The sequence below is a fragment of the Somniosus microcephalus genome, chromosome 2 (genome assembly GCF_052327205.1).
Source record: "Somniosus microcephalus isolate GS21.2 chromosome 2, FLI_Smic_1.0, whole genome shotgun sequence".
NCBI classification, from domain to species: domain Eukaryota; kingdom Metazoa; phylum Chordata; class Chondrichthyes; order Squaliformes; family Somniosidae; genus Somniosus; species Somniosus microcephalus.
In genome coordinates, this window is record NC_140988.1 from 136,654,306 (window position 1) to 136,679,811 (window position 25,506).

General features: G+C 48.7%; 1 pseudogene; it reads right to left on the minus strand.

Moving 5' to 3' along the window:
* Positions 1-25,200, minus strand: part of LOC147122970 (uncharacterized) — a 59,135-nt pseudogene extending 33,935 nt beyond the window's left edge.
* Positions 25,201-25,506: the final 306 nt, after the last annotated feature.

A 25,506-nucleotide genomic window follows, 5' to 3' on the forward strand; every position in this document is an offset into this window, starting at 1 on the left:
TTACTTCGCTGGACCACAGGTGAGCAGGGTGTTCTGACTCCTCAACAAGGCAACCTAGCAGGAGTTTGGGGTGGTGATTTAAGGGAATTGCTAAGATTGTTTAAATAACATTGTAGCCATTGCATCCCTCGTTTTCACCATCTGCAACCCCCTGTTATATAGTTTTACTGTAATTACTGTGTTCGTGTGGTATAGTTTATTCTTTTGATTGTAGTTTATTTAGGTAATAAAACTTGATTTTTCTCTCATCCAAACCACTTGTCCGTTTTAATATCATTAATTATAAGTTCCTCTACTCAGAACTGAAGGAGGGGTAGCGATTCGAAACCGCTGTTTGTAAATTGGTTTAGAGTGCAGCAGCAAAAGACTGCTGACCAGGTGAATTACCGTAAACCAGGTAAAAGGTTGGAATTGGTCAGAGCTCAGAGGCAAAGGCTGCTGGCCAGGTAAATTACTATAAACCAGTTAAAAGATGCCCCCCTTACAGGACGAATCTTTGGAGCAGCACGGGGCCGGGAGCTGCCAACCATGACAGTCCAATGAGTGGAGCGACGCTGGAACCTGAAGAATCGCTCATGAGGAGTGACATTGGTGGACGTAGAAAGAAGAGACCTGATGGAATGCAATACGTCAGGGAGCATAGTTTCCCACTGCTGGTCTGGTAGGTTGCGTGACCTCAGTGCAAGACGAACAGCGTTCCAAATGATAGTGTTGTATCTCTCAACCTGTCCGTTACCGATGGGATGAAACGGTGTCGTTTTACTTGTGGCGATTCCCCGTTGGGAAAGATATCTTTTGAGTTTGCTTGACATGGAGGACCCCGATCAGAGTGGATGAAATTGGCCGTACCGCAAAGGGAAAAGACTTGATCGAGGCATTTGATCACTGTGGAAGTAAGCATATTGGGACAGGGGAAAGCAAAGGGAAAGCATGAATATTCGTCCGCCATAGTAAGTAAGTAGGTGTTCCGTGTTGAGGAAGGCAATGGCCCTTTAAAGTCAATGCTGAGTCACTGCATAGGTTGCATAGCGTGTATGAGCGAGCCATCCGATGGACGGAAGAATTGCAGTTTTAATTCCGCACAAATTCTACAGGTGGAGCATGTTCTTTTCACATCTTCCATAGAAAATGGGAGATTTTTAGATTGCACAAAGTGCAACATACGGGTAACGCCAGGATGGCATAAGTCAGTATGAAGATCCGCAAGAGTCGAAGTTGACATAGAAGAGCAGAATGTCCGCGTGAGGGTATCCGGGACTACATTCTCTTTGCCGGGTCGATAATGTATGGTGTAGCCAAAGGTGGCCAATTCCATCCTCCAGAGCTGTATTTTGTTATTCTTGATCTTAGTGCGTTTCCAGTTATCCAGCACAAAGGCCACGGAGCAATGATCGGTTATAAGCGTAAAATGGCGATGAGCGAGGAAATGACACCATTTACATACTGCTTCGATGATAGCCATAGCCTCCTTCTTGACAGGAGGATAATGGAGCGCGCTACCCTGCCAAGTTCTGGACAGAAATGCCACGGGTCGACCACCTTGATTCAAGGTAGCCGAGATCGCCAGCTCCGATGCATCGCACTCGATCACGAAAGGAAGATTTTCATCGATGGAACGAAGCATGGCTTTTTCCAGTTGTCGCTTGAGGAGGTTGAAAGCTGAAATAGCCGTTGCCTCCAACAAAAATGACTTTGCGTCAAGCAGCGGCTGGATCTTGTCGGAGAAGTGGGGTATCCACTTTGCATAATAGGCGAACATGCCGAGTGCCCGACGAAGAGAGCTGAGATTCGTAGGGGAAGAGAGCTCCTGAAGCGGACGAAGTCGCTCCGGATCCAGTTTGATGACACCGTTGCCCACCCAATAGCCAAGGATGTTGACTGATGTTACTGATTTCACAGATTTGGACTCATTTAAGGTTAAGTTGCGATGACGGAGAACGTCAAAAAATTTCTGGAGGTTGGCACCATGCTCCTTCTGGTCATGACCAACAATGGTGATATTATCCAGATATGGAAAAGTGTCCGTTAAGTTCTCCTGTTCGACTAGGCTATCCATTGCCCATTGAAAGATGGCCATCCCATTGGTGGCCCCAAATGGAAGGTGACAAAACTGATAAAGCTGACCATTGGCCTCAAAGGCCGTATACTTTTTGTCAGAGTCCTTTAACGGTATTTGATAATATGCGCTCTTTAAGTCAAAAGTTGAAAATACCTTGTAGTTGGCAAGGTTATTGACCATGTCATCACTGCGTGGTAGTGGGTAGGCATCCAGCTTGGTATACTGGTTAATAGTTTGCGAGTAATCGATGCTGAGACGTTTCTTGTGTTGCTTCAGAGGACTTTTAACAACAATGACTTGAGCCCGCCAGGAAGATGAACATGGCTCAACGATACCGTCAGCTAGAAGGCGAGAGATTTCTGCCTCGATGAAGGATCGATCATCTTGGCTGAAACGTCGTGATTTTGTGACTATGGGCTTACATCGGGAGGAAAGATTGGCAAACAAGGAGGGCTGGTCGAGCGAAGCCGCCGAAAGCGCACAAAACGGTACTTTGGAAATAGTAAGCTCCGGCTTTGACCCTCCAAACTCAAAAGTGAGTCTTTTGTGTTGTTTCTGGAAATCCTGTCCCAAGAGCAGATCACTGCATAGGTTTTTGAGCACCCCGAGCCGGGTGGAGAAATAAGTGCCGCCATTGAGAATAAGGTCGACAAGACAAAAGCCGGAAGAGTTGGTGGTCAGTGTCGTCAGAGCCATTGCAATTTCCCTGTCCGAGGGGTAAATATGCAGTTTTAACTTACTGACAGCCCACTCACTAATGAAACTGACAGAGCTGCATGAGTCGATTAGTGCACTCAAAATGTGTCAATTTACCAAAACCTTTGTGGCTGCATGGGACAGACTTTGGGGAAAAACAGCTGTGATGGGAGGAGGGGCAGTTTTACCCTTGACAGCTGTAACCTTAGTAGTGGTTCTTGGGGGAGGAGCAGTTTTATAGATTGCAGCTGTAACCTTAGTAGTGGCTCTTGGGGGAGGAGCAGTTTTATAGATAGTAGCTGCAGAACTAACAGGGGCTCTCAACCGGTATACCTTAGAAAAGTGGCCTTTCTTACTAACAGAAGCTCTTGACTGTCGTACCTTAGAAAAGTGACCTTTCTTACTGCAATGATTGCAGACTGCGTTACGAGCAGGACAAAATTTCCTATAGTGGAATGCACCTCCACAGAAGAAACACTTTCTTCCAGATTGCCAAGATGCCGCTAGGGCAGGGTTGACATCAGTGAAGGCTTCTAAGGCAGGGTTGTCATCAGCCAGGTGGGAGTCATCATCAGTGAGGGCTTCCGCCGGAGGCCTGTCGAAGGAGTCACTAAAAGTGACAGCAGCAGCCCGTGCACGTGGTGAAAGATAGGTATCTGCATTCCTCTTTGCTGAGTCCAGAGAGCATGCCTGGTCATAGGCAGCCTGTAACTTGAGGGTTTTATTCTCCAACAGACGCTGACGTATGAAGGGAGACGCAATCCCATTAATAAAGGAATCACAAATTAATTCCTCCTGGTACTGCTCAGCTGTCACAGCTTTAAGATTACAATCCTTGCTGAGCCTGCAAAGTTTCTGAAGGAATTCGTCAAGTGATTCCCCGGGTTGTTGTCGAGTTGTGGCCAGTAGATGCAGAGCAAAAATTTCATTAGGGGACTTAACATATAGTTGCTGTAGTGTTTGGATAGCGGCATCATAGTCTACACAGTCTTCGATATAGTCAAACACATGAGGGGATACATAGTTGGAAGCATTCATAACTTATTAGGAACATTCTCACCACACTCCTCAAGGAAGTTGCTAAAGGTACGATACCAGTGTTTCCATGCCTTAGCAGCTGTAAGTGAATTCGGGTCCAGGTCGAGACAGGCGGGTCTGAGTAGTTTCTCCATGATGGATCGATTACTTAATCCGAGTTCCCTTCTACGGTTTGAGTCATAGCCGTCTGTTCCCAAGACCACTCAGAGTGTGGAGCAGGTCCAGTTGATTAAATTGATGTAAAAAGACTACTGAGCGCTTGGTTTGAGTATAAAACAAGGCTTTAATCAACTGTTTCAAAACCATGAAATTTCTAGTTACATCACTAGTTCTTGGTTACAGAAACATCCTGAGCAAGCTGGGCCCACGCCCGAGTATTTATACTCCTTGGACGGTGCCACCAGCTGGCCGCCCAGTGTTACTTCATGAGTCATGATAAGATTCATGACAGCCTGCATCTTGAGGAACTTTAGCTCAGAGTTTTTGAGCTGGAGTCTGAGGTGCAGAAATTGCGAGGCATCAGGGATAGGGAGAATTACCTGGACACTTTGATCCAAGAGGCAGTCACACTCCTTCAATTAGGTAGTGGTACAGGTCTGGTTAGTGGTCAGGGACAGGAGAGTATGACTGCAACACAGGCAGGTAAGGGGACCCAGGTACACTGCTGGAGGAGCTTTAGCCTTTGCCCTTGTCCAACAGGTATGAGGTTCTTGCTGCCTGTGTAGATGAGGGAAAAGCCTGCAGGATTATGGGAGCAGGCAGGGAAGTGGCTTTGAGCCCAAGATCAGTCATGATCTTATTGAATGGCGGAGCAGGCTCGAGGGGCCAAGTGACCTATTCCTGCTCCTATTTCTTATTCTTATAGGATGGATGAGCAAGTTGACCATGGCACCATGGTGCAGGAGGCCATTCAAGTGGGGGGAGTGAAAGGAAATCTAGTTGTGGTAGGGGACAGTATAGTCAGAGGGATAGATGCTGTTCTCTGCAGCCACAACCAAGAATTCCGAAGGTTGTGTTACCTGCCTGGTGCCAGGGTTACAGACATTTCCTTGTGGCTGGAGGAGAACTTAAGTGGGAGGGGGAGGATCCCTTTGCCATGGTCCATGTAGGAACCAACGACGTAGGTAGAACTAGGAATGAGGTTCTGCTGAGGGAGTTTGAGGAGCTAGGATCCAAATTAAAAAGCAGAACCTCAAAAGTAATAATCTCTGGATTGTTACCTGAGCCACGTGCAAATTGGCATAGGGGCAAACAGATTCCAGGTTTAAATGTGTGGCTCAAAGAGTGGTGTGGGAGGAAGGGATTTCAGTTCATGGGGCACTGGCACCAGTACTGGGGAAAGAGGGAGCTGTTCCATCGCAACAGGCCCAACTGGTCCCAAAACTGGGACCAGTGTCCTGGCGAACCGAATAACTAGGGCAGTAGACAGGGCTTTAGACTAATGAAGGGGGGTGGGAGGACTCAGGAAAGAGTAAATTTAAAAGCAGTGAGAGAAATGTCAAGGCTCTAGAGCAGAGTCAAGTTTTGGGTAAAAATAAGCAGAGTGGGTCGGGAAGGGACAGAGAGAGTAACAAAAGTAATAAGGCATCAGTGAATAAGGTGACACCAGGGAAAAATAGAAATAAGTCAAAGCTAAAGGCACTATATCTGAATGCGCAAATCATTCGCAACAAAACAGATGAATTAATAGCGCAGATAAAAATTCATAGGTTTGATCCAATAGCCATTACGGAGACGTGGTTGCAATGTGGCCAAGGTTGGGAACTAAATATTCCAGGATACTTAACGTTTAGAAGAGATGGGCAAAATGGAAAAGGAGGAGGGGTAGCCCTGATAATAAAGGATGGGATAAAGACAGTAGAGAGAAAGGAGCTTAGCTCTGAAAATCAAGAAGTAGAATCAGTTTAGGTGGAGCTAAGAAACAGTAAGGGGCAGAAGGAGTTTTTTATAGGCCCCCAAACAGTAGTTGTAATGTAGGGCAGAGTATAAATCAGGAAATTAGAGGCGCATGTAACAAGGCTAATACAGTAATCATGGGGGACTTTAATCTACATATAGACTGGGCAAACCAAATCTGCAGTAGTAGTGTGGAAGACAAATTCATGGAATGTATGCAAAACAGTTTTCTAGAACAGTTGAGGAACCAACTAGAGAACAGGCTATTTTAGATTTAGTATTGTGCAACCAGAAAGGGTTAATTAATAACCTTGTAGTAAAGGGGCCTTTAGGGAAGAGTGACCATAATATGATAGAATTTTATACTGAGTTTGAAAGTGATTTAGTTAAATCCGAAACTAGGGTATTAAACCTAAACAAAGCAAACTACGTAAGTATGAGGGGCGAGTTGGCTATGGTAGATTGGGAAACTACATTAAAAGGTATGACGGTAGACAAGTAATGGCTAACATTTAAAGAATTAATACATAATTTACAATAATTATACATTCCTTTAAGGCACAAAAACCCCACAGGAAAAGTGATCCAACGGTGGCTAACAAGAGAAGTTAAAGATAGTATTAGATCAAAGGAAGAGGCTTATAATGTTGACAAAAAGAGTAGTAAGCCTGAGGATTGGGAGGATTTTAGAATTCATCAAAGGAGGACCAAGAAATTGATAAAGAAAGGGAAATTAGAATATGAATTAGAATAAAACTAGCGAGAGACATAAAAACAGACTGTAAAAGCTTCTATAGGTATGTAAAAAGGCAAAGATTACTGAAAGTAAATGTGGATCCCTTACAGGCTGAGACAGGTGAAATTATAATGGGAAATAAGGAAATGGCAGTGAAATTAAACAAATACTTAGGGGGTGATTTTGCCAATGGGGAGCATTTGGAGGTGGAACTCCCACTTGTCAGGTTTCAGTCCCGCCTCCATCAACTTCTGGCCAACCCATGCTATTTTCCCTTGATTGACCTTGTTAAGCCCGCCCAGTGGGCTTAGCAGGCTAATTAAGGAAAAGCCGGTTGCAGGAACGTCAACGTTTGACAGTTCTGTGAAGCTGTCAAACACTGACATTCACTTTAGTTTGATGAGGTCTTGAATTCAAGACCTCATCAAACATCTACTCTTTTGCAGAAATTAGATGGTTGTTGCATTGGAGAATGCAACGGCCATCTGTCATCTCGATCGCGGAGTTGCGAGAGTCTCCGCATACACACCGACTGAAGCCTGCAGGAAGAAACAAAGGTAAGTACACTTTTTCTAACACTTTTCACTTACCTCAGATACTCACCTCTCTACACTTGCACCCATCACTCACCTGCACAGCACACTTTTGGACCCCTCCGACCCCCGTAGACCCTCTACTCACCTCGCTGACATGGCGGGTTTCAGAGCCTTTGGGAAGCCCACACTTGTGAGGGCAAAAATGGGATAATCCTATTTTCTGCCTGTTAACAGGCAGTTAATTGACTTTAATCCCTTCCCGCCTCCTGGCAAGATGGCATGGAGGTGGGTTGGGTGTGGGTTGGGCACCCGCCCCCAAATTCTGCCATTTTCCCAACAGTCCTGCCTCCATACCCACCTCCCTAGGGCTGGCAAAATCGCCCCCTTTGTGTCTGTCTTAACGGAAGAAGACGCAAAAAACTTCCCAGATATAGTGGAAAACCCAGGATCTAGTGAGAATGAGGAACTGAAAGAAATTAGCATTAGTATTATAAATTCCCCTGATTCTGACTGCAAGGGACCTACGCTTGACTTTATCAATCTTTTTCTCTTCACATATCTATAGAAGCTTTTACAGTCCGTTTTTATGTTCCCTGCAAGCTTACTCTCATACTCTATTTTCCCCCTCTTAATTAATCCCTTTGTCCTCCTTTGCTGAATCCAAAACTACTCCTAATCCTTGGGTTTGCTGCTTTTTCTGGCCTATTTATATGTCCTCTCCTTGGATCTTATGTTATCCCTAATTTCCCTTGTTAGCCAATGTTGAGTCACCTTTTTTGTTTTATTTTTATGCCAAACAGGGATGAACAAATTCTGTAGTTCATCTATGCGATCTTTAAATGTTTGCCATTGCCTATTCACCGTCAACCTTATTACGAATGCTCCTCGCATTAAGACACAAAGCCTTCAGGCTTGTTTTTTTTAACACTCTTAGACCTTTTAGAATTATTGTTTACTGTGGCCATGTTTGATTTACACCTTTGATTTCTCTGACTTCCACTTTTGCTTTTCTCCTTCCCGTCTTTTGCTTCTATCCTTGCTTCCCTTTCCTCTGTCTCCTTGCACAGGTTCCCAACCCCCTGCCATTTTAGTTTAAACCCTCCCCAACAGCACCAGCAAACATTCCCCCTAGGACATCAGTCCCAGTCCTGCCCAGGTGCAAACCGTCCAGTTTGTACTTGACCCACCTCCCCAGAACCGGTTCCAATGTCCCAGGAATTTGAATCTCTCCCCCTTGCCTCATTCTTCTAGCCACGTATCCATCTGAAATATCCTTCTATTTCTACTCTGACTAGCATGTGGCACTGGTAACAATCCTGAGATTACTACCTCTGAGGTCCTATTTTTTAATTTACCTCCTAACTCCCTATATTCAGCTTTTAAGACCTCATCCCGTTTTTTACCTATATCGTTGGTACCTATATGCACCACAACAATTGGCTGTTCACCCTCCCCCTCCAGAATGCCCTGCAGTCGCTCTGAGACATCCTTGACCCTTGCACCAGGGAGGCAACATACCATTCTGGAGTCTCGTTTGTGGCCGCAGAAACGCCTATCTATTCCCCTTACAATAGAATCCCCTATCACTATAGCTCTCCCGCTCTTTTTCCTCCCGTCCCATGCAGCAGAACCACCCATGGTGCCAGGAAGTTGGTTGCTGCTGCCTTCCCCCAATAAGCCATCCTCCCCAACAATATCCAAAGCGGTATATCTGTTTGAGAGGGGGATGGCCACAGGGGACCCCTGCACTACCTGCCTGTGCCTACTACACTGCCTGGCAGTCACCCATTCCCCTCCTGCCTGTGCAACCTTTACCTGTGGTGTGACCAACTGATTAAACATGATATCCACGATGTCCTCAGCATCGCGAATGCTCCAGTATGTATCCATTCACAGCTCCAGCGCTGCAATGCGGTCTGCCAGTAGCTGCAGCTGGATACACTTCCCGTACACATGGTCATCAGAGACACAGGAAGTTTCCCTGATTTCCCACATAGCGCAGGAGGAGCATGCCACGGGGCCGAGCTGTCCTGCCATGACTTACCCTTTAATTAATTTAAATCAAATCAATACCACTAATTGCACTACAATTAAATGATATACAATTAAATTGGGTTACTAGCACTCCCCGATACACAACAGAGACCTTAGAAACTATAACCACAAAATTAAGACCTTCTAAACTTTATAAACTATGAACCTTAACTGTCAAACTATAGAGTAGTATAAGTACTCACCCAATCAGCTGCTTCCTCCTGCTCGCATCACGTTTTGAATCGTGACATGGCTCTGGAATGCCGCCGCTGGTCTGCGAGATTGGTAAGCCTCTGTAAAAAAGCCCGCAAAAGTGAGTTTAAATACTCACTGAACCTCTGCTCTCACTGCTCCCGACAATCCAGGTTACAAGCAACATATCTACAGTACACAACTGGGGACTATAACATGCAGTAATTCCCTTGTTGCTATGGTGGACTCTAACTCCACCCTACCAATGAATTACCCCATTGCATAAGCCCCTTTGCCTGGCTGAACCAACCGAAGCTTCCACACCGGAATAGCCCAAAAACTTCACTTCTGAGAAAAACCCTGAGCCCTTACACCTGACCCAGCTCGCCTGGGATATCTGGTTACTGGCTTGGGACACTCGAGACCATGCTTACCACCACACACAGTTGGTCTCGATCGCTCCACTCAGCGGCTTCTTCCTCTGGTACTTCTTGTTAGGTCAATCTTTGTGGAGCGAGAGTGAGAGAGAGAGAGAATGGTGGAAAAGGATCTATCTTTATAGGAGTCTTGCTACCCCTATCTTTCCCACCAATCTTCAAAATCCTTTTGTTTCTAAGTACTCCGGTGCTTAGTCAGTGATGGGTCATCATCAGACCCATGAGTATTCCACGATTGGACTAATGGCCCTAAGTCTGGGACATATTTCGGTCTTTGTGTTGGGAAAAACTGGCTCCTCTTCAGCTGGCTAGGCTAGTGGGTTCATTGTTCTGCTTCTCTTCTGAGATGGAGGTGAGAAGTGCTTTTGCATATTAGAGTGGCTTTCTAATAGGTTCAAGTTCAACGGGTGCCTCAGGGTCCTCAGTCCCTTCGTCAATGGCCCCTTCCTTTTTCCAGGTCTGTCGGGCGAACCCATACATTCTGGATGACTGACAGTTCTTTTGTCACAGCCAACTGCCATGTGTTCTCTGGAGTTTTAACAAACCAGTTTTTCACGTATCTGCAGAGGGCGATCCCATCACAGGGGAAAAATCCCATAAAGTCCGCAAAATATTCTCAACTGAGTCCATTCTTCAAACAGAGACTTTGCGGTCTCTTCATTGCTCTCTCTGATCAGCTGAAAACATTTGAAGTGTTCAATCGCCCTATCCTTAATTATAGACTCTAGTAATTTCCCGACAACAGATGTTAAGCTAACTGGTCTATAATTCCCTGGTTTCCCTCTCTCGCCATTCTTAAATAGTTAAGCGACATGTGCAATTTTCCAATCTAAATGAACGGTTCCTGAATCGAGAGAAATTTGGAAGATTATAGTTCGGGCATCTGCAATGTGTTCACCTACTTCCTTTAAAACCCTGGGATGGAAACCATCTGGTCCTGGGAATCTGTCACTTTTTAGTACCATTATTTTCTTCATTACTGTTCAGTCTTGACTTACGTTACATTAATTTTATTGAGTCCCTTTTCCTGATTCAATATTAGTTTCCTTGGGATTTCTGGCATGCAATCCTCTTCCTCTATTGTAAATATTGATGCAAAGTAATTATTCAACATGTCCATTTCTTTATTATCATTGACAATATCACCACTTTCAGTTTCTAAGGTTCCAACAATGCTCCTGACTACCCTCTTTTTCCTAATATAATTGTAAAAATTCTGTGTTGATTTTTGATATCTGTTGCAAGTTTCTTTTCATACTCCCTTTTTGTAGCTCTTACTATCTGTTTTGTGACCTCCCTGTTTATCCCCATCACTCTGCCTTCCCAAGCCTATTCCTGCACATCAATACTCACACTAACATACCTTGCATGTCCATCCATCCCTCTTTCTCTATCTACATAATCACATCCCCATCTGACTTACCACTCCTCATTCTAATGCAATCATACCAACTAACACCACATAAGGAGGCCAATTGGCATTGGCACCCCACTCCCTCATAGTCACCCTCTACAGATGTAATCCATCCATTCCTTACACTCATTCCATCACTCTGACTCAAACTTCTCTTCTTTCCCTCCTTGCAGAAGAGAGCCAACAATAAAAGGGAGAGGGAGAGAACCGGAGGTGGCCCTCTATCATTGGCCACGTTGACTCCAGCGGAGGAGGTAGCCCTGGATGTCTCAGGAGTTGCAGCAACTGGCGGTGGGAGATGGAGAGAGGGGGACATCTCACCAACCTGGTAACGGAATTACATCTCATACAGCCATATGGCATACAGCAGTCACTCATATGGTGACTGATGTCAGCAGCCAGTGAATGTTCATCATGTGCATAATGGTATCATTACCCATTCTTGGTATAACATTTCTAATTCATCGCTTTACTCTCCCACAGGTCCATCAAGAGCCCCCTGCACTGTCCAGGTGGCAGAGGAAGATGACTTCTCAGAGAAGCCTGCAGCCTCTGAGGGCGCACCGGGAGCAGACATAAGCGCACCCAGCACCAGCACAGATGGTGAGAGGGGCATGGAAGTGGAGGCTCCTCTCAAAGCGCTTACACTTCTCCCCCATTGCCTCCCCCTCAGTCAGAGCCCCAGATGCCTCCTGGAATCGCGATGGCCAAGTCTGCCCCTGCACAGTCGTAGGAGGAGCAGGCTTTGGCAGGGCCATCAGCTTGCGCATTTTCAGCATGCCTATTGTTTGCTCTATGACACATCTGGTGGACATGTGGCTTTTATTATATCTCTCCTCGGCCTCAGTACTTGGTCTCTGTGGTAAACCACTGTAGTTCACTGTGTTCACTGTTGTTGTTGTTGTTGTTGTCGTTCACTCTTGTTTCACTGTTGTGCCTGACTATGCCTCAGCTGACTCCGCCCCTGGGCTACCGAGTATAAGAGCGGCCGCATGGCAGCTCCTGGCATTCGGTCGTCCACTAGAGGCATAGTCCTGATCTGTCTGAAGTGCAATTCAGTAGTTAATAAAAGCCTGTTGTTCTGAACTCTGCCTAGCCTTTTATTAGAATTGATAGCGCATCAGTCTCCTCAAGGGTGTCATGAGCCACGTCTTCCGTGGATAGCCCTTGTCTTCAAGCAGCCAGCGGAAAGTTGATCTGGAGGTGCAAAGAGCTGATGGAGGGAGGATTTGCGAATGATGAAAGAGTCATGACAGCTGCCAGGGAATTTGGCGCACACATGTATGATGATCTTCCTATGGTTGCAGACTAGCTGCACATTGAGGGAGTGGAAGCCCTTATGGTTCACAAACACTCCTGCTTATGATGGGTTGCCCTGATGGTCACATGTGTACAGTTGATGATGCCCTGCAGCTGTGGGAGACCAGCCAGAGTGACAAAGGCCAGTGCCCACACAGTAACACTGGCTTCATAAGTGGCAAAGTTGATGTAATTGGCTGACTTGTCAAACACGGCATCGGTGACCTGTGTGATGCATCTGTGGGTGGCTGACTGCGAGATGCCACAAACGTCTGCTGCAAATCCCTGGAAGGAGCGTGAGGCGAAGAAGTTGAGGGCACTAGTGACTTTGACAGCCACTGGTAAAGTGTGCCCACCAGGTCCTCTGGGCTGCAGGTCTTGCTCCATCAGGCTGCAAATGTCTGTGATGACCTGGCACGATAGCCTGAGCCTCCTTTGGCACTGCTGCTCAGTCATGTTGAGGAAGCTCATCCTCTGCCTGTATACCCAATGTTGGGGGGTATTGCCTCTGGCATGGTGCAGCCCTGTGCTGATGCCCTCTGTCCTGTGGAGCATCAGGTCATTGAGGAGAAGGTTGGTGTTGTTGTTGCTGCAGCTGGTGTGCCTGGTGCTGCTGGTGTTGGGGCTCATCGTGGTCAGATTCTGAGGACCAAGGTGAGACAGTATAAACGACACCCATGCTGATGTAATAGATGGCAGGTCAAGTAGAGATCAGAGAAGCAATCTGTCAATGGTGTGATAGGGAGAAGCAATGAGTGACAGTGACTTCCGAATTTGCAGAAAAGACTTGCAAACTCTAGGGAAAAATTGGGTATAGCCCATTTTGGGGTGCTAATTTTAGCACCCTGAAAAAGTTAACGCCCCACCCCGTAAATTCAATAGTAGTGCCCCAAGAAGGAGGTGGAGCACTACTGGAAGAATTCCACCTCCTTCTTGGGGCACTACTACTCAATGTCGTGGCGCTACATGCAACAGCGCCACGCGAGATGGCATGTAGCACCGCGTCATTGCAGGCCTCCTCCCCTGATTAAAGGGGAGGGGCCTAGCACTGTGCATACCGTGGCCCTGCCAGACCACCGGGGAATGGGGTGCCGTGGAAACAGCCCGGCACTCGAGGAGTGCTGGGCTGAGCGATCGTGGCCGGCACCCTGCATACAAATGTGAAAGGGGGGCAGGTGCTGTCAGTTGGCCAAAATAAAAATGGCCGCCCGACATCTGCCCTTTAAATTGCGCTGCCGCCCACTACCGCTGCTGCAAAACCGTCCCTGATCCTGTCGCACATATCACCCAGCAATAGGTCAGGGGCCGCAAGGGAAGTTTGCGGCCAGGATGCAAATGGGGCACCGCGCACAGCGATGACATCATCACTGCTGGCGCAGCGGTATGGGGTGTTACCAGCTACCGCCGCCGCTAACCTCCCGCTGAATTTTGCATGGGCGTTATCAGCACCGCGCCCAGGTGCTAGGGCATTTGCGCCTTGTTTGAAAGGCGCAAAGCAACCCAATTTCTAGCCCTAGAGAACTAAATCTGTGCTGAAAATGCACTCAGCAACAGCATTTTCCTTAGGAAAGTAAGCAGGTGTCAGTATTTATTGTGCTTTCCATGCTCTGCAGTAATGACTTCGATCAATGGCCACTGAACTTCCGCCTCAGATTGACAGACGGTGTTCCCGAGCTGCATGATTCTCGTGGTCATGCAGTGAAATTCAAAAGTTATGGTTGAAAAGACGGTTAAGGGTCTGACAACAAGCTGATAATGATCTAAATTAGGTCGCCCGCCTCTGCCGTTCGGGTTAGAGTCATAGGGGGAGAAATTGGGTATGTAGCGCCACCTGTTAGCGCCTAAAGAGGGCAGTCAGTGGCTGTAGCGCCACTGGCCGCGCCTCCCGCGATATTCAGCGGGGGCGCTAATGGTGGCGTTAGCCTGTTGCGCTGCGCCACCACCGATGATGTCATCGGTGTGCGCAGTGCCCCATTAGCGCCCCGATCGCAATATTTGGGAGCGAACGCCGCTGTAGCGCCGTTTGCTACCCGCGCCCAGTTCACGGGGCCTTGCTGTGCTGGCAGTGGCGCAAGTTAAGGTGGAGGTGCGGGGCAGCCGCTTTTTTCGGCGGCCGCCTGCCAGCACCTCCGTCCCCGGCCTCCTGATCCCCCCCAGCGGCATTGCCGGCTGTTTCCCGAGAGCCCGGCACTTCTCCTCGGTGCCGGGCTCTTTTGCTGGCACTCGTGATCGGGGATCGTGCTGTTGCAGGCCCCTCCCCCTTAACAATGGGAGGAAGGCCTGCAGTACCGCAGTGCGCCGTGCCGCAGCGTGTGGCGCTGCGATATTCAGTTTCACGCCCTAACAGGGACGCGGAGCGCCTCGAGCCTCGACCTGTCTCCCTCTAGCAAAAATCAGCGCCAGGCAAACTTGGCGCCTCAACCGAATTTCTAGGCCATAGAGTTATACAGCACAGAAAGAAGCCCTTCGGCCCATCGTGTCCGTGCCGGCCATCAAGCCCTATCTAATCTAATCCCATTTTCCAGCATTTGGTCCGTAGCCTTGTATGCTATGGCATTTCAAGTGCTCATCCAAATGCTTCTTGAATGTTGTGAGAGTTCCTGCCTCTACCACCCTTTCAGGCAGTGAGTTCCAGATACCAACCACCCTCTGGGTGAAAAAGTTTTTCCTCAAATCCCCTCTAAACCTCCTGCCCCTTACCTTGAATCTATGCCCCCTTGTTATTGACCCCTCTACTAAGGGGAAAAGTTCCTTTCTATCCACCCTATCTATGCCCCTCATAATTTTGTATGCCTCAATCAGGTCCCCCCTCAGCCTTCTCTGCTCCAAGGAAAACAACCCCAGCCTGTCCAGTCTTTCTTCATAGCTGAAGCGCTCCAGCCCAGGTAACATCCTGGTAAATCTCCTCTGCACCCTCTCCAAAGCAATCACATCCTTCCTATAGTGTGGCGACCAGAACTGCACACAGTACTCCAGCTGTGGCCTTACCAGCATTTTGTACAGCTCCATCATAACCTCCCTGCTCTTATATTCTATGCCTCGACTAATGAAGGCAAGTATCCCATATGCCCTTTTAACCACCTTATCCACCTGTTCTGCTGCCTTCAGGGATCTATGTACATGCACACCAAGGTCCCTCTGATCTTCTGTTTTTCCGAGGTGTAATGAAATCTGTTTGTCTTGCCTGTATTCGTTCTTGCCTGTATTCGTTTTGCACTCATGTATATTACCCTCCCCCACACGGTGTATAGTTTCACTTCCTCTTTCCTGACTAACCTGGAAGGTTCCAGGTCTTGGCTCTTGGCTCCGCCCCTGACTTCTCTTACATAAAGATCCCAGGATCTGTATGACTCATTCCTGTGAGCCAGTCAGTGTGTTGAGATGTTAGCTCTGATCTTAGTGATTAAAAGCCAACTTGTTAAAGTCTATAACTTCTAGTGTTGTGGTTATTGAAGGCACATCACTAGGGTCTTACCATTCGTTGTGTATTCCCTTGCCTTGTTAGTCCGTCCAAAATGCATCACCTCACACTTTTCAAGGTTAAATTCCATTTGCCACTGTTCCGCCCATCTGACCAACCCATCTATATCGTCCTGTAGCCTGAGGCTTCCCTCCTCGCTATTTACCACCCCACCAATTTTCGTGTCATTTGCGAACTTACTGATCATACCTTTTACATTCACATCCAAATCATTAATGTAGACCACAAACAGCAAGGGACCCAGCACCGATCCCTGCGGTACCCCACTGGACACAGGCTTCCAGTCATAAAAACAACCTTCCACCATCACCCTCTGCCTTCTGCCACTAAGCCAGTTTTGGATCCAATGTGCCAAGGCACCCTGGATCCCATGGGCTCTTACCTTCCTGACCAGTCTCCTATGCGGGACTTTATCAAAAGCCTTACTGAAATCCATGTAAACCACATCCACTGCACTACCCTCATCCACACACCTAGTCACCCCCTCGAAAAATTCAATCAAATTGGTCAGACATGATCTTCCCTTGACAAAGCCATGCTGGCTATTGTAGTGTATGTAACCGTTCCACCTTTAAGAGAACTATTTAGTAACCGTTCCACCTTTAAGAGAACTATTTTAAGAGTTGCACTACTTTATCTTGGCTGCTGTATACTGTAATACCGACGGTGACCACACCAGTATATAAGTGCTGTGTAATGATTTATTGGGCAGTTCCGCCCTGACCTTCAACTAGTAAAGACCTGTTAAAGTTTACTCTTGTGGTCTGTGTAGTAATTCCCAATACAACACACAGACTTAACAGTGGCGACGAGTACGATCTTACCCTGCGGCAGAGATACATCCAAGGCCGTTTAACGGGCGTCGAGAAGAGGCATCCGCCCTCATCATTCTGCTGAGAGAAGACTCGGGTCTGCAGAGCAAAGGAAGAATTCTAACACGAAGCCTTCCATCAGCAACAGGCAGTGATCATCCCTTCTATCACGGTGGTGGGTAAGCCGATCAGCGACGAGCAGCAAGTCGGCCACGTTGACTGTGAGTAGGGGAGAAAATAAAAAAATAACGGAGGATATAAGGGCAGAGAACTCGACCACAGCCGGTGAAAAAGGCCGGGCAGCTACCGAGGCCGCGAGGCGCAGCGACCGAGAACCGCTTGCGCGGGAGAAAATAAAGAAAAAAACCGCGGAGAACTCAGCTGCAGCCGGGGGGAAAAGGACCGGACTGCAAGAGGGGCTGGGAGGCACGATTCGAGAACCGCTGGGGAGGGCGAACGCAGCAATACGGCAATCGCCATTACAGCCAGCGGGAGAGACAGAGCCCGAGCGAGCGAGCAAGACCGAGCGAGCGGGAGAGAGAAGAGACTGAGCGAGCGAGGGAGAACGAGACCGAGCGAGCGAGGGAGAACGAGACCGAGCGAGCGAGGGAGAACGAGACCGAGTGAGCGAGGGAGACCGTGCGAGCGAGGGAGACCGAGCGAGCGAGGGAGAACGAGACCGAGCGAGGGAGACCGAGCGAGGGAGACCGAGACCGAGCGAGCGGGAGTGACAAGAGACAGCCAGCGAGGAGAAAGGCAAACGCGGGAAGCCGCCATTTTCGCAGGCGGGGAAGAAGACAAGCGCGGGAAACCGCCATTTTGAAAGTAGGCGGAGAAGAAGACAAGCGCGGGAAACCGCCATTTAAAAAAAAAGTTAAAGAAAAATTTCTTTTGTTTCTCAAGAAGGTTGCGAAGATGCCTAAGCGTGGTAACATCAATGATTTCAATCCCGATGTTGAAGATTGGGCCACGTATGTAGAACGCATAGAGATATATTGTAAGGCAAATAAAATATCAGATGAAGATAAAGCACTAACCTTACTAAACTCAATGGGTGCGAAGACATACGGGCTATTGAAGCATCTTCTATCACCAGCTAAACCGGCGGATCAGACTTTCGCTAAAATTGTTGCTGTCCTGAAGAATCACTTGAACCCCACACCGCTGATGTTAGCGGAACGATTTAAATTTTATGCGAGAACGCAACTGGAAGAGGAAAGCAACGCGGAATACTTAATTGAACTGCGTAAGCTAGCGAAATACTGTCAGTTTGGGGAAAGACTGACAGAGGCACTGAGAGACAAATTCGTGTGTGGATTGTCGAAAGAAGGAACCCAAAAGCGGCTGCTTGAAGAGAATGATCTTACACTTGATAAGGCTGTCACTATTGCAGCATCGCACGAAGCCGCAGCGAGAGGCACTGCGGAAATGCAGCTGAAGGCAGCGGTACTCAGCGTAGATCAAATGGCTTTGGGTACAACGAAATGTTATCGTTGTGGGAAGACAACACACGATCAGAACCAATGCTGGTTTAAAAACCAGGACTGTAGGAAATGTGGCAAGCTTGGTCACATAGCTAAAGTATGCCGGTCAAGAAAGAAGACCAGCAACAAAAAGTCACCGCAGGAAAAGTGCAGAAAGGTACATAAGGTGGCTGAGAAGAGTTCGGATGAACAGAATTCGGATTCAGACTCCAACAGCAAGGAACTGGGTAGTCTGAGAATTCACAATGTGAGTAAGGAAGCTGACCGACAAACTAACAGGGTCACACTGCAGATAGCAGGAGTCCACGTGAAGATGGATTTGGACACCGGATCGGCGTTGACGGTCATGAATAAACAAGATTACAAAAAGTTATTCACACATATTCCCCTACGGGATACGGAGATAGTATTGCAGACATACACGGGGCAAAGAGTATACCCCATCGGAAAGATAAAAGTCAAGGTGAGACACAAGGGCAAAGAACACCAAGGAATGGACTTATATGTACTACCTGAGGGAGGTCCACCACTTCTGGGACGGGAGTGGATCAGGAAAATAAATATGGACTGGCACCCCCTAAAAGCAATGACGGAAAGTCCAGAAAATGAGCGGGAAGTTCTGAGGTGTCCAACGTGCAACAAAGTCTACAAACAAAGGGTGAAAAACCTGTTTCAGAAGCACGTGCTGCAGTGCGGAAACCAGACTTCACAGGAGGATGGTGACGGGAACAAAGCCCAGGATAATGATTCAACCAAAAGGAGGTACCCCCGACGCAGTGCCCGGGCCCACTCAACTACATTTTTCGGGTTGACTCCCTGTTATGGTGGCAAGTCATATGGTGAAGAGGATTTTCCATTCTACCGAGATCCTTCGGGGAAGAAAAGAGGAGAGCAGTCAACTCAAGGGCAGGTAGACGGAGCCGATGATCCAAGCACGTCTTCTGACGAGGATATGGAATACTACTACAATTCCACCAGAACTGTCATCACGTCCGATCGCGAGGGAAGACTCGAGCCGTGCAGTTTCTTTGACGGCGAGGAAGATTGCCGCCTACCCAGGATCAGCTCAGACTCTGGAACTGATGATGGTAAGATCAGCCCATGTGCAAAAGACAAGTCTAAAATGGACTTGCAGACTAATGACGGAAAAACGAAGGAGTGCATAAATGCTTCAGAAGAGAACAAAGTATCAGAACAGAATTCCACTGAACAACAACAACATAATTTGACAGAGAATTCTGAGTCTGTCCAGTCTACAGACATGCACATTTCTGAGGAACACCGGGCTCGAACTCAATTCAATCTCAAACTACAACAGCAATGAGAACAAATGATTCACCGTTTTGAGCAAGAGATGAATGTAAAGAAAAAGTTCTTGGACACAGAGTTGGAGAATCTGGGAAGACAGCAGAAGCAGCTGATTGAGAAAATGGAGCAGGAACACACAAACCGTCTGCGCGATGAGGCCAAACGAATCAAAGCTGAGCAAGAAAGGGAATATGTCAAATTCATCGATCAGTTGAAAGCTAAGAAGAAAGAGCACCCTTTTGTGAGCAGTGTCAGCAGTAATAAGCCACTCAGGAAAGTGGTGGCAGAGGCAAAAGCTGAAGTGATGGAGGAAATAGAAGACAATAGAGAAGAAGCAGAAGATGATGACTCATCTGAACTACTATCACCCCTACCAGGTCACGCACGTGGTCCCTCCGAACTGAGCCAAATCAGTCTGGAAGTAGAAAAACTTCCCAAGGTACTCGAGCCTTTAGAAGTCAGCAATGCTGGTTCTGAAGTTACGAAAGTTCAAGCTGTTAAGTCCAGTGAAGGACTATTAGATGAGTCAACCCAGCAACGAGAACCAGAGACCCCTGAAAGGTGCCATGCTGACCAGATCATAGAGTCATCCAAAAAGGGACAATCTACACCACAACTTTATACGCCTAATGATGAAGCAGAGATACCCATAGTATCTACCTCCGATCCGGTGATACTGCAACCAGATGAACTCGACACTGGCATTCAAGCCGAATCGACCTTGCCAAAAGAACCTACTACACCACCGAAAACTACTACACCACCGAGAACTACTACACCACCGAGGCGTTATTCGGACCGAGTCAGGAAGCGCAGGAGGCGCCGCCACAGAGACTGAATCTGTGAACTGTCTTTACATGAAGTTGTGTATATATGTTATGATGTTATGTTTAATGGGGAACATATATACTGTTAAGCTAAAAAGGGAGGATTGTAGTGTATGTAACCGTTCCACCTTTAAGAGAACTATTTAGTAACCGTTCCACCTTTAAGAGAACTATTTTAAGAGTTGCACTACTTTATCTTGGCTGCTGTATACTGTAATACCGACGGTGACCACACCGGTATATAAGTGCTGTGTAATGATTTATTGGGCAGTTCCGCCCTGACCTTCAACTAGTAAAGACCTGTTAAAGTTTACTCTTGTGGTCTGTGTAGTAATTCCCAATACAACACACAGACTTAACAGCTATCCCTAATTAATCCCTGCCTCTCCAAGTGGAGACCAATTCTGTCCCTCAGAATTTTTTCCAATAATTTCCCTACCACTGATGTTAGGCTCACTGGCCTGTAATTCCCTGGTTTATCCCTACTACCCTTCTTGAATAATGGTACTACGTTAGCTGTTCTCCAGTCTTCTGGCACATCCCCTGTGGCCAGAGAGGTTCTGAAAATTTGTGTCAGAGCCCCTGCAATCTCCTCCTTTGCCTCACATAGTAGCCTGGGATACATCTCGTCCAGGCCTGGGGATTTATCCACTTTTAAGCTTGCTGAAACCGCTAGTACCTCCTCCCTCTCGATGCTAATATGTTCAAGTATATCACAGTCCCCCTGCCCGATTTCTATGTCCACATCGTCCTTCTCCATAGTGAAGACAGATGCAAAAAATTCATTTAAAACCCCACCTACATCCTCTGGCTCTACACACAGTTTGCCACTTTGGTCCCTAATGGGCCCTACTCTTTCCCTAGTTATCCTCTTGCCCTTAATATACTTATAAAACTGATGCGCCATCAATAACTCCAGAAGACTAAGAGTTAAACTTATAACAAGTAGGCTTTTATTAACAAAAGAATACGAGCATGCCTCTGCTGGTAGACCGATCCTTAAAGCCAGGGGGACTGGAGGTCAATCACCTTTATACCTGGGCTTAGGGGTGGAGCCAGGGGCGGAGCCAGCTGAGGCATGCCCAGACATGTTCTGTACAGGCAGATTAGTGGTTTACCACATTCACCCCTTGTTTAAAATGAGTCCGGCGGGGTGAAGTGTCTCAGAAGTTCGTATAGGCAAGTCTCTCCGGGGGTCTTATCTGCTGTAGTGATCGTCGTGGTGCCGGCTGCGGCAGTTCTTTTCCCGCGGCCGTTTCCCGCGTGGGCCGGAGCACCGGCGTGTCGTCTTCGTGGGTGCGGGGTCGGTGGGTGTATAAGGGTGGGTCACAGGGCCCTGGCGTGCCGTCTACTTGGGTTAGATGTGGATTCCCTTCTAGGGGTGTGTCGTGGGTAATGGTAGTGGGTAATGGGAATGGGTAGTGGGTAATGGTGTTTTCGGTGGCACCTGAGGGTGCGAGGTCTCGTATGGAGACCGTGTCCTCCCGCCCGTCAGGATACGCCACGTATGCATATTGTGGGTTGGCGTGGAGGAGGTGGACCCTTTCGACCAGGGGGTCTGTTTTATGGCTCCTCACGTGCTTCCTGAGCAAGACGGGCCCTGGAGACGTCAGCCATGGCGGTAGCGATGTCCCCGAGGTGGATTTCCTAGGGAAGACGAACATTTTCTCATGAGGGGTGGCGTTCGTGGCGGTACAGAGTAGTGACCGTATGGAGTGAAGCGCATCGGGGAGGACTTCTTGCCAGCGGGAGGTTGGGAGGCCTCTGGACTTTAAGGCTAGCATGGCGGTTTTCCACACTGTCGCGTACTCCCTTTCTACTTGTCCGTTACCCCGGGGGTTGTAGCTGGTGGTCCTGCTCGTGGCTATCCCTTTTTCGAGCAGGTACTGGCGCAGCTCGTCGCTCATGAACGACGAGCCCCTGTCACTATGGATGTAGCTGGGAAAACCGAATATGGCGAAGAGGTCATTGAGACATTTGATGACTGTGGCGCTGGTCATGTCCGGGCAGGGGATAGCGAACGGAAACGGGAGTACTCGTCAATGATGTTGAGGAAGTACGTGTTGCGGTCAGAGGAGGGGAGGGGCCCTTTAAAATCTACGCTTAGGCGCTCGAAGGGGCGGGTGGCTTTTATCAGGTGCGCCCTGTCTGGCCTATAAAAGTGCGGTTTGCATTCGGCACAGACTTGGCAGTTCCTGGTCATGGTCCTGACCTCCTCGATGGAGTAAGGCAGGTTGCTGGCCTTAATGAAGTGGAAAAACCTGGTGACCCCCGGGTGGCAGAGATCGTTGTGGAGGGCCCGTAGCCTATCGACCTGTGCGTTGGCACATGTTCCACGGGCTAGGGCGTCCGGGGGCTCATTAAGTTTCCCGGGCCGGTATAAGATATCATAATTGTAGGTGGATAATTTGATCCTCCACCGCAATATCTTGTCGTTTTTGATTTTGCCCCTCTGCTTGTTATTGAACATAAATGCTACTGATCGTTGGTCAGTGAGCAGGGTGAAGCGTTTACCGGCCAGGTAATGCCTCCAATGCCGTACAGCCTCCACTATAGCCTGGGCCTCCTTTTCGACTGAGGAGTGTCTAATTTCGGGGCCCTGGAGGGTTCGTGAAAAGAAGGCCACGGGTTTCCCCGCCTGGTTAAGGGTTGCGGCCAGGGCGAAGTCAGACGCATCGCTCTCCACTTGGAAAGGGATGGACTCGTCCACGGCGTGCATTGTAGCCTTTGCAATGTCCTCTTTTATGCGGGTGAAGGCTGCACGGGCCTCTGCCGCCAGAGGGAAGGAGATTGACTTGATAAGGGGCCGGGCTTTGTCCGCGTAATTGGGCACCCATTGGGCGTAATAAGAGAAAAACCCCAGACATCTCTTCAGGGCTTTGAGGCAGTGAGGCAGGGGTAGTTCCAGAAGGGGGCGCATTCGGTCGGGGTCGGGGCCGATGACTCCGTTTTCCACTACACAGCCAAGGATAGCAAGGCCGGTGGTGCGAAACATACACTTTCCTTTGTTGTATGTCAAATTTAAGCGCTGGGCTGTTCGGAGGAATTTTTCTAGATTGGCGTCATGGCCCTGCTGGTCATGGCCGCAGATGGTGACATTGTCCAGGTAGGGAAAAGTGGCCTGCAGCGCGTTCTGGTCAACCATCCGGTCCATCTCCCTTTGGAAGACTGAGACCCCGTTGGTGACGCCGAAGGGGACTCTGAGGAAGTGATAGAGGCGGCCGTTTGCCTCGAAGGCAGTATACTGGCGGTCTTCAGGCCTGATAGGGAGTTGGTGGTATGCCGACTTCAGGTCAATGGTAGAGAATACCCGGTACTGTGCAATCTGATTGACCATATCAGATATGCGGGGAAGGGGGTATGCGTCTAATTGGGTATACCTATTGATTGTTTGACTGTAGTCAATGACCAGGCGCTGTTTCTCGCCAGTCTTCAAGACCACTACTTGGGCTCGCCATGGGCTGGTGCTGCCCTCGATAATCCCCTCCCGCAGGAGTCTCTCTACTTCTATTTTAATGAAGCCTCTATCCCCGGCACTGTACCGCCTGCTTTTTGTTGCGATGGGCTTGCAGTCGTGGGCGAGATTAGCAAACAACGGGGGGGGGCTGACTTTCAGGGTGGATAGGCTGCATATTGTGCGCGGCGGTTGTTTTAAATTTTGCCGGCTGCAGACTGTAAGTGGGGGCAGGGGCCCGCCGTACGCCATTGTGACACTCTCTAGGTGGCACTGGAAATCCAGTCCCAGTAGCACAGCAGCGCAGAGCTGTGGCAGGACAAGGAGTTTAAAGTCTTTGTACTCTGTGCCCATTACTGTCAGGGTCGCTACACAGTAGCCGCCGACGTCCGCCGTATGGGACTTGGAGGCCATAGAGACCCGGTGGCACGTGGGCATGACTGATAGGGAGTAGCGTCGCACCGTGTCGGGGTGGATAAAGCTCTCCGTGCTCCCGCAGTCAAATAGGCAGTTTGTTGCGTGACCGTTTACCTTGATGTCCATCGTGGACCTGGCCAGTTGGTGAGGCCTGAATTGGTCCAGGATGATGGAGGCCATCGCGGCTGGTGATGTCCAAGATGGCGGCCCGCACGGCTCACACGCGGCTGGTGGTGTCCAAGATGGCGACCTGCACGGCTCACATGCGGCGCTGCTGGAGTTGGTCAGTTTCGCCCTGCACACTTTGGCATAGTGCCCCTTCTTTCTGCATTTGGAGCAGGTCGCGTCCTTCGCCGGGCAGTGTTATCTGGGGTGCTTGGCCTGGCCACAGAAATAGCACTTTGAGCCTCTGGACATTGCAGCTGTAGTTGGGCTGCAGGTGGGCCGTGGCGGTGGTGGCGTGGCACGGGCCTGTGGCCTTACCGTGTCCCAAAATGGCGGCCCCCGCGACATCCACGGGGCGGAGAGGGCCGTATGGTCGGGGGGGTAGGCATACATGTTTCGGAGGGCCACGTCCAGCGAGTTAGCAAGGGCCACAGCCTTCTGCAGGTTGAGCCCACTTTGCTCTAGCAGTCTCTGTCGAGTGTAGCTGGACCTGATGCCGGCGACGTAGGCGTCTCTGATTAGGTCATCAGTATTTTCCACGGCCGTCACCGATTTGCACTTGCAGTCCCGGCCGAGGACTCTCAGTGCCCGTAGGTATTCGTCACCCGATTCCCCGGGTCGCTGTTTGCGGGTAGCCAGGAGGTGTCTAGCGTAGACCTCGTTGACTGGCTTAGTATATTGTTCTTTTAGTATCGTGATAGCGGCCATGTAGGATACAGCGTCTCAGATAATCGAATATACTTGGTGGCTCACCCGTGAGTTCAGTACTAGCAGTTTGTCAGCTTCGGTCCTGACGGTAGTGCTGGAGGCCTGCAGGAATGCTTCGAAGCAGCTCAGCCAGTGCTCGAAGTTATTTGATGCACCCGCCGTTTGAGGGTCCAGTTCCAGGCGTTCCGGTTTCAGGATTTGCTCCATTTCAAAACCTTTTGTTAATAAAATTGATGTGCCATCAATAACTCCAGGAGACTAAGAGTTAAACTTATAACAAGTAGGCTTTTATTAACAAAAGAATACGAGCATGCCTCTGCTGGTAGACCGATCCTTAAAGCCAGGGGGACTGGAGGTCAATCACCTTTATACCTGGGCTTAGGGGTGGAGCCAGGGGCGGAGCCAGCTGAGGCATGCCCAGACATGTTCTGTACAGGCAGATTAGTGGTTTACCACAAAAACACCTTAGGATTTTCCTTTATTTTGCTCGCCAGTGTTATTTCATGGCCCCTC